This window comes from Grampus griseus (assembly GCF_964374135.1).
Source record: "Grampus griseus genome assembly, chromosome: 15".
NCBI classification, from domain to species: Eukaryota; Metazoa; Chordata; class Mammalia; order Artiodactyla; family Delphinidae; genus Grampus; species Grampus griseus.
The window spans coordinates 9,021,256-9,038,072 of record NC_139009.1 but is presented as its reverse complement, the minus strand read 5'-3'; positions in this window follow the sequence as shown (position 1 = coordinate 9,038,072).

The following is a 16,817-nucleotide window of genomic DNA, read 5'->3' as shown; positions in this document are numbered from 1 at the left end:
AAAGAGCTGATGGTACAATCAGTTTGTCGAGTGGATACACAGATGTTATTGTAATAGACTGGTTGGCAGATAGCGTTCTAGCTGGCACTAAAAACAAATAATAGGCTTCCTTTTCTAACTGCTCAGGAAACTGAGCTCTTGTGAGTTCCTCTGGGCTCTTCTGCTGCTCTCTGTCTCTCTCTGTCTCTCTTTTTCTCTATCCCCTTTCCTGATTCTCCCACCACCCCACCATCTGTAACCTGATCATCACCTTAGAACATATGGCACATTGGTCTACCTGACACTGGGACTTTAACCTCACAAAATGGCCCCATTTCTCTCGCTGGGTAGTTCAGCCAAGTCTACCATTGTGCAAGCAAACCGTCTTGCCTTCATTCCATGACCTCAATCTCAGAATCTTCAATTTAAAATGTGTTCCAAGTAAATAACAGTCTGTTTTCTTTAAAGCTCTTTCCAGTTTAGTGAGAAACCCTTTGAGTCTCAGTGTGACTCTTTCACTGAGGGAGGTGGCAAGCACCACTGATTTTGCTTTATGGAATGCTTGCTGTTGAAAGGAGGAACAATGGGATTAAGTAACTTGTTTGCTGTGGTCACCGCCAGAGTTTTTTGGCATCATCATGGATCAAACAGAAGAATGGAAATGATGTAAAGCCCGGACACACTCTTGAGGCGGTGACAAGTCCTCCAAGATAGCTGTGGCAGACAGACAAAGAAGTCCAGACGGCACCCAGGACAGCATCCTTCTTGTGGGCCGGTGGTTAGAAAACACATCCCACAGGAAGGGATTGGAAATAATAATACTTTAATGACTTATTATGAGTTTATATATAAACCTGACTGTGCTATGGCAAAAATAGCAGTCAGATAAACCAATTTTTTATGGAAAATGTAACTAAAACAGATGATTCCTTTCCTGGAGATTGAATTTCTTCCAATTAAGATGGTTATTTCCATGTTGGGGTGTGGGGAGTCTTTCTTTCTTTCTAGATTAATGAGTAAAGTAAAATATTATGAACAGGAAGGAGACTACCCTGGGAAAAATAATTGGAAGTAAACACAGTTAATGTAACCTGAAAGTCATGTCCAGAGTTTTCTTCCACAATTTCAACCCAGGATCTTTTGCACTTAACTTGCCCACCCCTGTGGTCATTTCCATCCTCTGGTGCTTTCCAAGAGTGGAATTTTGACCCTTCCACCTCCTCCTTTCTCTCTCAGGAATAATTTCCTCCTCGCAAGAAAACCATGCCAAAAGCCTTCATTATTTCCATGACACTGCTTCTTCATGTTCTATTGTAGTTTTTATTTCACCCTGGGGACTGCAACACCCAATTCCTGAACTGCTTTGTGCTTTTTAGTGCGTGAGTTAGCACATGTTCTTTTAGAAGAAGTTGAAGTTTTCCTTTTAAATCAACAAACTAACATTGGCTAGCTCCTAAAGCTTACGAGCTCCAGATGCATTTTACCTGGGGTCTGGTTATGCACAGGGATACTGGGCTTTACCCACTGGTCAAAGAAGAAGGCATCTAAGCAGAAATAGGGGAATGTTGATGTCATCATTCAGAATTTGGACTTTGATTTCAGACAGAACCTGATTCAAATCCTGGATTCAATTTCTAACTATAAGAATTCAGTAAACTACTTAATAGCTTTAAATCTCAGGACCATAGTCTGAATATGTAAATGAATAGAACCTACTTAAAAGGTTGTTGGAAAGATTACATGAGATAATTTTCCTACAAAATGATCATCATTGATTGGAACTTAGAAAATGTTCAATAAATGTGAGTGTTAACATCATAGGAAGATTGCTGGGTGATAGATGACATAGAGTACGATACTATGTACCTGTTTTTAAACCAAGTAGATTTGATTCTCATCTTTGTGGCCTTCGGTAAGTAGCTTAGAACCCCAGTTTTTTTTTAACATCTTTATTGGAGTATAATTGCTTTACAATGTTGTGTTAGTTTCTGCTTTATAACAAAGTGAATCAGCTATACATAAACTTATATCCCCATATCTCCTCCCTCTTGGGTCTCCCTCTCACCCTCCCTATCCTACCCCTCTAGGTGGTCACAAAGCACTGAGATGATCTAGAACACCAGGTTTTTTTAACTTATAGAAAAAATATACAGTTGTCCCTCGGTATCCACAGAGGATAGGTTTCAGAACCGCCGGGGACAACAAAATCCATAAATGCTCATGTCCCTTATATAAAATGGAGTGGTATTTGCATATAACCTACACACATCCTCCTGTATACTTTAAATCATCTCTAGATTACTTATGATACCTAATACTATGTAAATGTTATGAAAATAGTGCACAGCAAGTTCAAGTTTTGCTTTTTTGGAACTTTCTGGAATTTTTTTAAAAGTATTTTTGACCCTTGGTTTGTTGAGTCTGCAGTTGCAGAACCCATGGATATGGAAGGCTGACTGTAGTAAGAACTGTGTCATTTTTTTGAGCTTGAGAGAAGCACCTATAGGCTTTACCACATATCAGGTGTTTAAATCATGATCTCATTATGTTTTGTGACATCTACTCATGAGTCACACAGTAGAGAATAGAGGAAAATCTCAAAAATATATCTAAAGTAAAAACATGAAGTTAATAATTATGGACCCTGGGCTGTATTAAAGTTTGGAGGAGAAAATAGTAAAGGTTGTAGAAGTACTCCATACAGAAATGCATACCATAGTTTCTTGCACTATGATTACATGGTGATCAAAATTTGACATCAGCCTTCCTCATGGCCAAAGACAAAAGAAAAGTATGATCAAGTACAGAATCTGAAATATCTGTAAGGCGAATATAGAGGAAAAAATACAGAAGAAAAATCGTTGTTTATTAGTGCACCTTTCTTCCTAACATGAAAGGTGACTGACTTAGTTCTTTCGTTTGTTTGTTTTATTTTGCTCTCCTTTTGAGTCTATGACTGGGTTAGTACCATGTTACGTGATACTGTTGGAATTCTGTTGGTCCCTTAAGGTGAAGGGTATCACAGAGTCTCCCCATCAGAAGTAAATTATCCTCAGAATGAAGAAGAGCTTCATTTTCCAGCTGGCGGGCAGCTGGTGTGCACGCTGGACTTTTTGATGAATGGGGTCATTACATTATCTGTCTCCTGATTCTAGACCACCCAGCACCTTCTGGCATTGTCTGGGGATGAGAATAATGGCCTCTTTGTTAGGCTAGCCAAAACAGTGTTTCTGCAATGTGACCCATTGAAGAACTGTTTCTGGGCTGAGCAATTTCCTCTCTGGGAGTGTTGCCTTTGTTGAGCATGGAAACTAGAAAATACTCTGTTCACCAAAGGCACTCAGTGAATGTTTAGATCCTACACCACCTACACCAGTTCCACCATCATCCTCCTCGTCCTTATCAACATCAGCAACATCATTCACATTGATACCATCTATTGAGAACTTTCTATATACCAGATAAATTACATATATTATCTCAGTTAATTTGATCAAGTCTAAAAGGTCTAATTTGTATTTTATATATGAGACAGCTGAGAACCGTAGGTTAAAAATAATCTAACCAAGAACACACAGCAAGAAAGTTGCAAAGTAGGAGCTTCTATTCCAATTCTAAAGTCTATGCTCTTCCTGGTAAACAATAATAATCCCATAGGATAATATTGTGGAAAGGAGCTCAGAAATCAGGAATCTCAATTCTGTTTAGTCATTTATTCTACACATATTTATTGTCTACCTACAATGGACCAAATACTAATCTGGGCAATGCAGTGAGTGAGACATAAAAGGTTCTGTCTTTTGGAACTTATATTCTTAAGGTGAAGACAGACTATAAACAATTTGTTTGGTATGAGGTCAGTTAACAAATTATGTTTTTTCATTTTGTCTCATAGTTCAGGGTTTCTGCACAGAGGTTCAGGCCAGTTTTTTGAAGTTATGGTAATAAATGTACTGGGAAATTTATTCCATGCTAATGCTACATTATAAAGATTATCAATGAAGTTGCTAACTTTAAATGATTCTTTAACAAATATATTCATGTGTCCTATTTTTTCCCCAAAATATAACTAAGATCTTTTTCCAGGGACATTTCACTAAACATTCTAGAACTGCAGAGACTGGAGAAAACAAGGCCATCACTTCTTCTTTGTTAGGTTCATCACCATTGAGATAGGATATTTTTCAGTTAAGTTTAATGTATAAATCCATGGGAAAAAAATTAAAAGCTTTCGTTAAGTAGTTTAGAACCCTCCCATGCTGATTTTTGTGAGCAGTAGTAAACTGGCAATGATAATTTATCTATGTTTTTCAAAGGGTAGGATCCTTTGATTTGCTAAAAACAAGAAATGGCAATTCATGAGTTTCAGTTGCATTGCTGCAAAGAATGTGATATTTTTCTTTGGAATTTTGGCTTCTTGATATTTCCTGTCCTACTTTGTATGCCGTGTTTTTTGGTAGATGATAATTTGTAATTTAGACCTGCTTAATCTAATCATAGATTTTATTTTCTCCAATCAAGATTTCACTCTTGAAAAATGACTCTTTATAAATGTCTAAATAGGTTAATTGGACTAAAATATGTTCTTAGTATGAAATATATAGATACTATGATGTTTTTCCAACATTTAAGCTTTCACACATTTGCTGTTAAATTTGCACTGGCCTAATCTTTGGTTGTAGCTCAAAGACCTTTTTAAATTTTTGCCCAATTACTAGTTGGCAATCCCTATTTTCTTTCTGCCTAAAAGTTAATCATGATTCCTTCTCTATCATTATCAAAGAAACGGAGTATAGAAATTTCAAAGCACTTGTGAAGTAGCCTTTATGCAGAGTATTTCAGGATTTATAAGTTTTTTATTCTGATCTAAACTTTTATCATTGTCTGTTGCATGTCTAATTCAACAATTTCACTTCATTCACACTTTCAGAGACTTTCCAAAACATTCAAACTCACAGCAACAAAATCTCTATTTTGCATTTGCTAATTTAAAAGAGGCTGAATTAAATTAAATAATTGATGGAGCAAGCATACCAATAAATTGGTATGAACAAGTCTGGGAACAAACACAATTAAATTGGTAAGCATTAATTTGACTGGTGAAGAGAAGAGTATTATCCTAGTAGAGTGTGCCAAGAGGAATAATCAATCCTGCAAATCAGTTAAGTGGAAGTAAAGAGAGTTTCTATTGTATTATTAACAATTGAAGTATTGGTAAATGATATACATTTTTTAAAAGCTATAATTTTTATTGATTTTCTGAAATATTAATAAGCTTTGTTGTCATTAATATGTTAAGTGGCCATTTGTCTTTTCTTATTTTATAAATTGTCTATTCAAATCTTTCATCCATTTTAATTGCAATGCTAATTTCCTTTTTTCTCATCACTTTATAAAAGCTTTTACACACAATGTCATATATGTTGCAACTAATTTTTCAAACTTCTTTTATTTCAACCTCAATTATGGTGTTTTTGTTATTCAGAGGTTTGAAATTTTAATATACTCCAATCTATCACACTTGTTTTTATACTTTCTGGGTTTGAAGAGGAATTAGAAATGTCTTCCAAACCCTATATATAAAAAGATTCACCAATATTTTCTTCTAGCACATTTATAGTATGATTTTTTTAATGAACTTAACTAAATGTTGAATTTATTATGTTTATTAAAAGTGAGTCAAGGACAAAGGTCTATCACTCCTCCACCCCCTCCCCAAGGCTAATTAGTTGTGCCCCAAATATTTACAGTTTAGTTATTTATAGTATTGCCTTTATGGCACACTCAACTCCATCATACACATGCATACATTTCTGGATTTCCTATTCTATTTCATTGAGTAGTTCATGAGCTCCTGTGCCAACATGAAGGTCTGTTAATTATAATGGTATTGTATTGTATTAAGTTTAAATATTTGGTGAGGTAAGTCTTCCCTCATTATTCTTACTTTTCCAAAAAATGTGTTAAGCATTTTTATAAACCTATTCTTCCAGGGGAAGTAGAAAAATATTTCCCTATTTCATTCAAATTCTTATTTCCATGAAGTTGAATACATAGATTAGTTTAGAGATAACTAGTGGCTTTACGATGTTGAGATTTTCTATTCCACTATAATGTATTCAAATCTTAATTTACATCTGTCTGAGGAGTTTTATAATTTTGTTCATATAGGCTGTAAACACTTGTACTTAAGCTAATATCTCCTTATCTCATATTTTTAATGTTGTGACTTGGTAATTTTTTCATCATATTTACTGTGTAATTATTACTGTACATGAAAGTTACTAATTTGTAAATATTTTGAATCCAGCCAACTTATAATTACAAAAGCTTTATAAAACAGTCTCAGTTGAATTCTTAGATTTCTAAATTGACAATCTGCTGTCTGAAAATAATGATTCCTTTGTCTTCTATTTGCCAATATTTATAATTTTAATTTTGTCTAATCACTTAATTTGTACTTGCTTCAGTCTTGAAAATGGCAGATAAAGAAAGTATAGATAAATAAAACATAATCAAGGATAAAAGGCAGATATGAAGACAAGCCACTGGAGATCCAACATCTTGTTACCCAAGGTCTGAAATAGATCATGGAACAAACTGGAAACAAATATTCTAAACGTATTAAAAAAAAGTTTCCTGAAATAAATGAAGACCTGAATCCCACCCCCACCCACTCCCATCCTGTAGTCTGAGAATACTTCTCCATCTCATCAACTTTGAGGTTGACCATAGGACTTCCTTTAGCCAATGGAATATGGTTGCTATTGCAAGCCAAGGTCTAAAGAAGCATCACTAGTCTGATGCTTCTGACCTCCTTCATAGGAAAGACATGCTCCTGGTATCTAGACTCCTTTAGCCTGGACTCCAGAATGAAGACACCTGGATCACATGTCCCAGCCCAGGGCCAGGAGGTGAGCCTAAGCCGTCAGAGTACAGCTCTATGTACAGAGTACATAGAGAAGCCACAGACCTTTGAGCTGATCAGAGAGTGAGAAATAAATGTTTTTATTTTTGTAAGATATTGCTGGATTTTACTGTATCATCACAGTAAAAACTAATATACAAGATATTACAGGGAAAAAAGAAAACAGACCAAGGCGTATTTGATGAAGTTAGCAAAATTTAAGTGTAAAAAAGCATACCAGAAATCAGTTTCTAGGCTTACTAAAAAAGGAAACTAAATTCTTCCAATTCAGCCATTGCCTCAGCAATATTAGAAACCAATGGAAAATTTGTTAAAAATCTACAGAGATTTGAAAGGGAGGTTGTATGACCCAAAATTTTTCTATAACCAGCAAAGTCATTGTGCATAAAGAGAAAAACAATGAAATGATTCTCCTGATAAAAGATCTTAAAACCAGAACATCTGTGATCTTGAAAAATGTGCTTGAAATCAGAATCAAAATAAAGATGTCATAAGTGAGGAATTTATGGTTTATGAAGAGAGGTAGTGAATATGGAATCAATTTAAACATGGTATCATATCAGAATAGATATTTTCAGAAGAAAAACTACTTAATATAAAATTATAGTTATTGAACTGTTGTTGCTGTTCACATTTATTCCCTAGTTTAGGCTTAATTTACATAAAATTTTATTCTCTGTTCTCTTTCTCTGTTTCTTTTTTTCTCTCTCTCTTTCTTCCTTTCTTTCCCACCCCCTTCCTTCCTTTATTCCTTCTTTCCTTCCTCTCTCCCTCCCTCCTTTCTTTCCTTTTTTCTTTCTTCTTTTCATTTTAAGATTTCCAAAGAGAACAGTTAGGAAATACTTACTTAGTTCCCCAAATACACTGAATAACTGAAATAATATTTTCCTAGATTGTGTATGGGTATTCTTCACTATTGCCTTACATATAACAAGTAATTTTAATTTTTAAAGTGTCTTATTTCTCTTTAATTGAATAACTTGAAACCATTATCCAATCCTTGAGTTTCCATTTTGTCATCTAAATACATAGATAGACATTAGAAGATGAGGGGTTTCAGTGAGAATTAAAGGAGATACTCTACGTGAAAGTACCAAGAGTGGAGGAGTTGGATAACTGGCAGTTGAATCTGATCACCTACTCAAATCAGTACAGGACCCCTCCCAGACATGTAAAGGCACCCACTAAACATTTTCATGACTCACCAGACCATAATTTCCTAGAGACATGGGGCACTGTCTGTTTTATCTCTGCATGTTTGAGTCTAGAAGAGTGTCTAGCCCATAACCACCACCCAGGAGATCTGTGTTGAATGCAGGTAGAAAGGGATTTAGAGAATCCCCTCCACACTCCCTCAAAAGGAGAGTTTGCTCAGAAAATGTGTTTCTAGTCTACATCTGTTTCAAATTAGTCTCTCACCAAGGCTATTCATCTGTCTGATCAGTGAGGATACAAAAGGTCAAGTCTTACTTGCTATCATGAACTAGTCTGTCCAACAGTTCCTAGCATGATGGTCTTTCTGGAAAATATTTAGGAAGACTAGGGCTTTTGTTAGTGATCTCTGTAAACATGTTTGGAACATTTAATATGTGGCTGACACCATGCTAGACGTTTTCACGAAAATTATCTCACTTAATTTGTTCCAACTTTTAAGTTGGATATTATCAACCATATTTTGCAGATGAGAAATGAAGGTTTAAATATGTTAAGTGGTTTGCCCACAGACAATAAATGTCAGAGTACAGGGTTTGAACCCCTGTCTTTCTCACTCCACATCTAGTTCTCATTCCATTGTGTTCCAGCTGCCTAATAAAGGACAACTTAGGAAAACACAATCTTTGTTTCCTTTTCTTTCTTCTGCCCTTTCTCTCAGCATTGCTCATACAATGGAATGGAATTCTAAGGAGATAGAAATAAATTCTTTTCTTTTGGAATTCCTTGTCCTTTGGAGTCATTCCCAGTTCTCGTGTGAACCATGGTTCAACTTCTACATCCTCTCTTTCACCCTAGCATCCTCTCAGATCCCTTTTCCAAGAATCCTCTCCCACCCCATGTGATGAATCACCTGGTTTGCCTCAAGACAGAGAACAACAGACTCTAACCACTCTGTCATTGTCTAGGGTAAAACTCTCCAGCTATCCCTATATTTAGCCCTATGTATCTTGTTGGCATGAACACACCTAGGAAAGTAATGGACTTCTAAGTTTTTTCTTTAATACATAGAGTATCCAGCAGAAGTTTAAATAAAGTGGCTGTGCTTACTTTTATTCATTTAATCTTTCATTTATTCATTTACTAAGTGTTCACTCTGCACAAGGCATTCTACTAGACATAAAGAACTCAAAGATGAATGTTATATTCTCTGTACATAGGGACACCAGCAGCATCTTGTAGGGGAAGGAAATAAGCATTACAAAGTATTGTGGTAAATTAAGAGATAGTGTATAATATTGTAAAGATTATAAGCTTTGAGGAATATTAACTTGCATTTGAAGCCCGGCTTTCACATTTACTTGGGTGTATGTGCTCAAGCAGGACTCTTAGTTTTTTTGTTTTGTTTTGTTTTGTTTTTCCTCTGTTTATATTTATTTATTTTAATTTATTTTCTATTGAAGTATAGTTGACTTACAATATTATATTAGTTTCAGGTGTACAACATAGTAATTCAATATTTTTACAGGTTATACTCCATATAAAGTTATTATAAAATATTGGCTATATTCCCTGTGCTGTACCTTGCATTTTTCTATCTGATTTATTTTATACCTACTAGTTGGTACCCCTTAATCCCCTTCACCTATCTTGCTGCTCCCCCCTTTCCTTTCCCCACTGGTAACCACTAGTTTGTTCTCTGTATCTAGTCTGTTTCTGTTTTGTAATATTCATTCGTCTCATTTTTTAGATTCCTCATATAAGTGAAAACATACTGTATTTGTCTTTCTCTGTCTGATATTTCACTAAGCATAATACCCTCCAGGTTTTATCCATGTTGTTGCAAATGGCAAAATTTCATATTTTTATGGATGAGTTATATTCCTTTCTATATATACACTGCATCTTCTTTATCCATTCATCTGTTGACGGACACTTAAGGCAGCTTTCATATCTTGGTAATCATAAATAATGTTGCTATCGGTGCACATGTATCTTTTTGAGTTACTGCTTTTATTTTCTTTGGATATATACACAGGAGTGAAACTGCTACATCATATGGTAGCTTAATTTTTAATTTTTTGAGGAACTTCCATACTGTTTTCCATAGTGGCTACACCAATTTACACTCCTACAAACAGTGTACTAACATTCCCTTTTCTCTACATCCTTGTTATTTCTTGTCTTTTTCATGATAGTCATTCTGACAGGTGTGAGATGATATCTCACTGTTGTTTTGATTTGCATTTCCCCAAGGATTAGACGTTGAGCATCTTTTCATGTGCCTGTGGGCCATCAGTATGTCTTCTTTAAAAAAATGCTTATTCTGGTCCTCTGTACATTTTTTAGTTGAGTTGGTCTTCTTTAATACTGAGTTGTATGAGTTCTTTATATATTTTGGATATTAACCCTTTATCAGACATATCATTTACAAATATCTTCTCCCATTCAGTAGATTGCCTTTCATTTTGTTGATGGCTTTTTTCACTGTGTAAAAGCTTTTAAGTTTGATTAGGTCCCATTTGTTTATTTTTGCTGTTTCCCTTGCCTAATGAGACAGATCCTATATATATATATATATATATATTATATATATATATATATATTATATATATATTGCTAAGACCTATGTCAAAAAGCATACTGCCTATGTTTTCTTCTAGGACTTTTATGGTTTCAGGTCTTACATTTAGGTCTATAGTCCATTTTAAGTTTCTTTTTGAGTCCCAGTTTTCTTATCTGTAACATTGGGATAATAACATCTACCCATATAGTCATTATGAAGATTAAACAAAGGCACATAGCACATGGCCTGAAAAAAATAGTTTATGCCACATCCTGTGCTATGAGAGGAGATAGTAATATTTTGTCTCAAAATTAAGCCTAGGTGAAGAAATCAAAATAGAGAAAGGAATTTTTATGTGACTAAATTACACAAAAAATTGAACTAATGTTACTTAAACTTACATGTGTGATCCAGTAAGACCTGAATTAACTAAAATATTAATAATTAAGACATGTGTGCATGTGTGTGTGTGTGTGTTGGCAGGGAGAGTGGAGATTTGTAAGACCTAATTTGATTGTTCAGTTAATTGGCTCAACTACCACAAGTATGTTCTGCCGTCACAGTTAAAATTATTTTCAAGTTTTTAAAATTATTTTCTCAGACATCACAAGTGCTAAAATAGGAGCTGCATGAGAGAAATATGAATTCACACGATGAAAAACATCGTACAGATAAAGTCTAGCATATCTGGGTCACCTTTGGAGGTAACAACTTTCGTGACACTGAAAGAATTCAAATAATGTTGATCAATCACTTGGCAAAGCATGTCATGGAAAGAATTCAAGTGTCTGTGAAGTTTGAGTGAGAAGTGAGGCTTTACAAGTATTTCTTCATTCACTGGGAATTTGTGCATCTTAGCCTGAGCTCCCAGCTCCCTGTATAAGCAGGGTCCTGGGAAACCCATTTAATTCTGCTTTGCTTAGAAGGAGGGCTGGTGGTAACTGGGGGCCATATTTCTCTCCGCGAGCTCACACTCTCTCAAATTTCACATGGAAAAAAGATGAGTTAATTGTGCTGAATTTGGAAAATGTGCTCTAGTCCCAGTTTTATTTTGTTGTTGCTATTTTCATTTTCATATTTAAAAATAGTTACAGGATGGTTGCCTCTGACTTCCATTGTCCTCATCCTGCCTCCACAAATGTAATCGAGGCTTCTTGCTAGTCAACTCCAGTAAGAACTCTCCAGACTCACCCAGAAGCTCCAAACAACCCCCCACCCTGCCCCTTACAGTAACTCAGGAATGTAGTCAATGAACACAGTGAGTACACAGTGGCCCTGACAAGGAAAGACTCAAAATGCATAATACATCCCACCTCCCCGGAGACCCCACTGGCACCCCTGCCCTCCCAAAGTGGGACTGCGCTTGATGAGGAAACTGTGTGCTATTGTAATAAACTCCTGGGCTTATTTAAATTTAAATTTACATTCCCTGGGTTTCAGTCCTAGCATTCTACTTGCCTGACTGTGGACAAGTTAATTAACCTCTCAGGCTCAGTTTCTTAAACATGAACCGATGGTGTTATTAAACAAGTTTGTGCATGTTGATAACTCAGCCCAGTGCCTGGCACATAGATGCTCATAACAATAATGTTATTATTGCTGCCATAACAAATATAATGAAGTCCTTTCAGCTTCTGAGGCTAAGTCCATGGTCACTGCTAACATTCTCATCCTGCCCTGGCACTAATCTAAACCGATGGCTCCAGGCATCTTTCCCACACTTTCCAAATTCTAATGTCTGGCTTCAGCTGCCATGCTTTCCCTTCCATAACTTTTCTGTCTTCCTTCTTATATTTATTGTCCAACATCACGGCTCCAATGTCCCAGTATGAGCACAAGACAGGCTTATGTTTCAGCTGGCCTTCAGTCATGCTGGCTAATATCGCTCCTTTGTCCTACCCAGGGGTTTTTAACTATTCCTGTGCCATGCAGTCTTGGCAGTACGGCAAAGCCTCTGAACACATTTTCAGAATATTTAAATGTGTAAAGAAAACAAAGATTTAAAAGAGACTCAGTTATATAGGAATATAGTTATTCATATTAAAATAAAGGCATGATACAATAATATTTGTGCTTAACACATTATATTTTAAAAATCGAACAGAAATCTAGTAACTATCATAATTCCGAAGTAGTGATGGTTGTAAACATTTTGAGAAATCTACGACTTTAATGGGATATGAAAATAGCTGCGATATCTATTGATTTTATAGGTATTGCAAATAGGATTGTAGTATGTTGCCCACATTCATAATTAAAGGACATGCTAAATTTCAGTTGAAAAGCAGTAAAAATAAAGATATGAATTTTAGAATTTTATTCATTTTTTTTACAGCAGGTTCTTATTAGTTATCCATTTTATACATATTATTGTATGTAGGTCAATCACAATCTCCTAATTCATCCCACCACCAACCCCACCCACCACTTTCCCCCCTCAGTGTCCATACGCTTGTTCTCTACATCTGTGTCTCTATTTCTGCCCTGCAAACTGGTTCATCTGTACCATTTTTCTAGGTTCCACACATATGCGTTAATATACGATACTTGTTTTCCTTTTCCAACTTACTTCACTCTGTATGACAGTCTCCAGATCCATCCACATCTCTGCAAATGACCCAATTTCGTTCCTTTTTATGGCTGAGTACTATTCAGTTGCATATATGTGCCACATCTTCTTTATCCATTCGTCTGTTGATGGGCATTTAGGTTGCTTTCATGACCTGGCTATTGTAAATACTGCTGCAATGAACTTTGGGGTGCATGTATCTTTTTGAATTATGGTTTTCTCTGGGTATATGCCCAGTAGTGGGATTGCTAGGTCATATGGTAATTCTATTTTTAGTTTTTTAAGGAACCTCCATACTGTTCTCCATAATGGCTGTATCAATTTACATTCCCACCAACAGTGCAAGAGAGTTCCTTCCACACCCTCTCCAGCATTCGTTGTTTGTAGATTTTCTGATGATGCCCATTCTAACTGGTGTGAGGTGATACCTCATTGTAGTTTTGATTTGCATTTCTTTAATAATTAGTGATGTTGAGCAGCTTTTCATGTGGTTCGTGGCCATCTATGTTTCCTTTGGAGAAATGTCTATTTAGGTCTTCTGTCCAGTTTTTGACTGGGTAGTTTGTTTTCTTAACATTGAGCTGCATGAGCTGTTTATATATTTTGGAGATTAATCCTTTGTCCATTGATTCATTTGCAAATATTTTCTCCCATTCTGAGTGTTGTCTTTTCATCTTGTTTGTAGTTGCTTTTGATTTACAAAAGTTTTTAAGTTTCATTAGGTCCCATTTGTCTATTTTGGTTTCTATTTTCATTACTCTAGGAGGTGGATCAAAAAAGATGTTGCTGTCATATATGTCAGGAGTGTTCTTCCTATGTTTTCCTCTAAGAGTTTTATAGTGTCCAGTCTTACATTTAGGTCTTTATTCCATTTTGAGTTTATTTTTTGTATATGGTGTTAGGGAGTGTTCTAATTTCATTCTTTTACAAGTAGCTGTCCAGTTTTCCCAGCACCACTTATTGAAGAGACTGTCTTTTCTCCATTGTATATCCTTGCCTCCTTTGTCATAGATTAGTTGACCATAGGTGCATGAGTTTATCTCTGGGCTTTTTATCCTGTTCAATTGATCTATATTTCTGTTTCTGTTCTAGTACCATATTGTCTTGATTACTGTAGCTTTGTAGTATAGTCTGAAGTCAGGGAGTCTGATTCCTCCAGCTCCATTTTTCTCCCTCAGGACTTCTTTGCTATTTGGGGTCTTTTGTGTTTCCATACAAATTTTAAGATTTTTTGTTCTAGTTCTGTAAAAAATACCATTGGTAGTTTGATAGGGATAGTATTGAATCTCTAGATTGTTTTGGGTAGTATAGTCATTTTCACAATATTGATTCTTCCAATCCAAGAACATGGTATATCTCTCCATCTGTTTGTATCATCTTTAATTTCTTTCATCAGTGTCTTATAGTTTTCTGCATACAGGTCTTTTGTCTCCCTAGTTAGGTTTATTCCTAGGTATTTTATTCTTTGTTGCAATGATAAATGGGAGTGTTTCCTTAATTTCTCTTTCACATTTTTCATCATTATTGTATAGGAATGCAAGAGATTTCTATGCATTAATTTTGTATCCTGCAACTTTACCAGATTCATTGATTAGCTCTAGTAGTTTTCTGGTGGCATCTTTAGGATTCTCTATGTATAGTATCATGGCATCTGCAAACAGTGACAATTTTACTTCTTCTTTTCCAACTTGAATTCCTTTTATTTCTTTTTCTCCTCTGATTGCTGTGGCTAGAACATCCAAAACTATGCTGAATAATAGTGGCGAAAGTGGACATCCTTGTCTTGTTACTGATCATAGAGGAAATGCTTTCAGTTTTTCACCATTGAGAATGATGTTTGCTGTGGGTTTGTCATATATGGCCTTTATTATGTTGAGGTAGGTTCCCTCTATGCCCACTTTCTGGAGAGTTTTTATCATAAGTGGGTGTTGAATTTTGTCAAAAGCTCTCTCTGCATCTATTGAGATGATCATATGGTTTTTATTCCTCAGTTTGTTAATATGGTGTATCACATTGATAGATTTGCATATATTGAAGAATCCTTGCATTCCTGGGTTAAATCCCACTTGATCATGATGTATGATCCTTTTAATGTGTTGTTGACTTCTGTTTGCTAGTATTTTGTTGAGGATGTTTGCATCTATATTCATAGTGATATTGGTCTGTAATTTTTTTGTGCGTGTAGTATCTTTGTCTGGTTTTGGTGTCAGGGTGATGGTGGCCTTGTAGAATGAGTTTGGGAGTGTTCCTTCCCTGCAGTTTTTTGGAAGAGTTTGAGAAGAATGGGTGTTAGCCCTTCTCTAAATGTTTGATAGAATTCGCCTGTGAAGCCATCTAGTCCTGGACTTTTTGTTTGTTGGAAGATTTTTAATGACAGTTTCAATTTCATTTCTTGTGATTGGTCTGTTCATATTTCTTATTTCTTCCTGGTTCAGTCTTGGAAGGTTATACCTTTCTAAGAATTTGTCCATTTCTTCCAGGTTGTCCATTTTATTGGCATAGAGTTGTTTGTAGTAGTCTATAAGGATGTTTTGTATTTCTGCGGTGTCTGTTGTAACTGCTCCATTTTCATTTCTAATTTTATTGATTTGAGTCCTCTCCCTCTTTTTCTTGATGAGTCTGGCTAATGGTTTATCAATTTTGTTTATCTTCTCAAAGTATCAGTTTTTAGTTTTATTGATCTTTGCTATTGTTGTCTTTGTTCCTATTTCATTTATTTCTGCTCTGATCTTTATGATTTCTTTCTTTCTACTAACTTTAGGTTTTGTTTGTTCTTCTTTCTCTAGTTCCTTTAGGTGTCAGTTTAGATTGTTTATCTGAGATTTTTCTTGTTTCTTGAGGTAAGATTGTATTGCTATAAACTTCCCTCTTAGAACTGCTTTTGCTGCATCCCATAGATTTTGGATCGTCGTGTTTCTGTTGTCATTTGTCTCTAGGTATTTTTTGATTTCCTCTTTGATTTCTTTAGTGATCTCTTGGTTATTTAGTAATGTACTGTTTAGCCTCCATGTGTTTGTGTTTTTTATGTTTCTTTCCCTGTCATTGATTTCTAATCTCATAGCATTGTGGTCGGAAAAGATGCTTGATGTGATTTCAATTTTCTTAAATTTACTGAGGCTTGATTTTTGACCCAAGATGTGATCTATCCTGGAGAATGTTCCATGTGCACTTCAAAAGAAAGTGTAATATGCTATTTTTGGATGGAATGTCCTATAAATATCAATTAAATCTATCGGGTCTATTGTGTTATTTAAAACTTGTGTTTCCTTATTAATTTTCTGTTGGATGATCTCTCCATTGTTGTAAGTGAGGTGTTAAAAGTCCCCCACTATTATTGTGTTACTGTCTTATTTCCTCTTTTACAGCTGCTAGCAGATGCCTTATGTATTGAGGTGCTCCTATTTTGGGTGCATATATATTTAAAATTGTTATATTTTCTTCTTGGATTGATCCCTTGATCATTATGTCGTGTCCTTCCTTGTCTCTTGTAACATTCTTTGTTTTAAAGCCTATTTTATCTGATATGAGTATTGCTACTCCAGCTTTCTTTTGATTTCCATTTGCTTGGACTGTCTTTTTCCATTCCCTCACTTTCAGTTGGTATGTGTCCCTAGGTCTGAAGT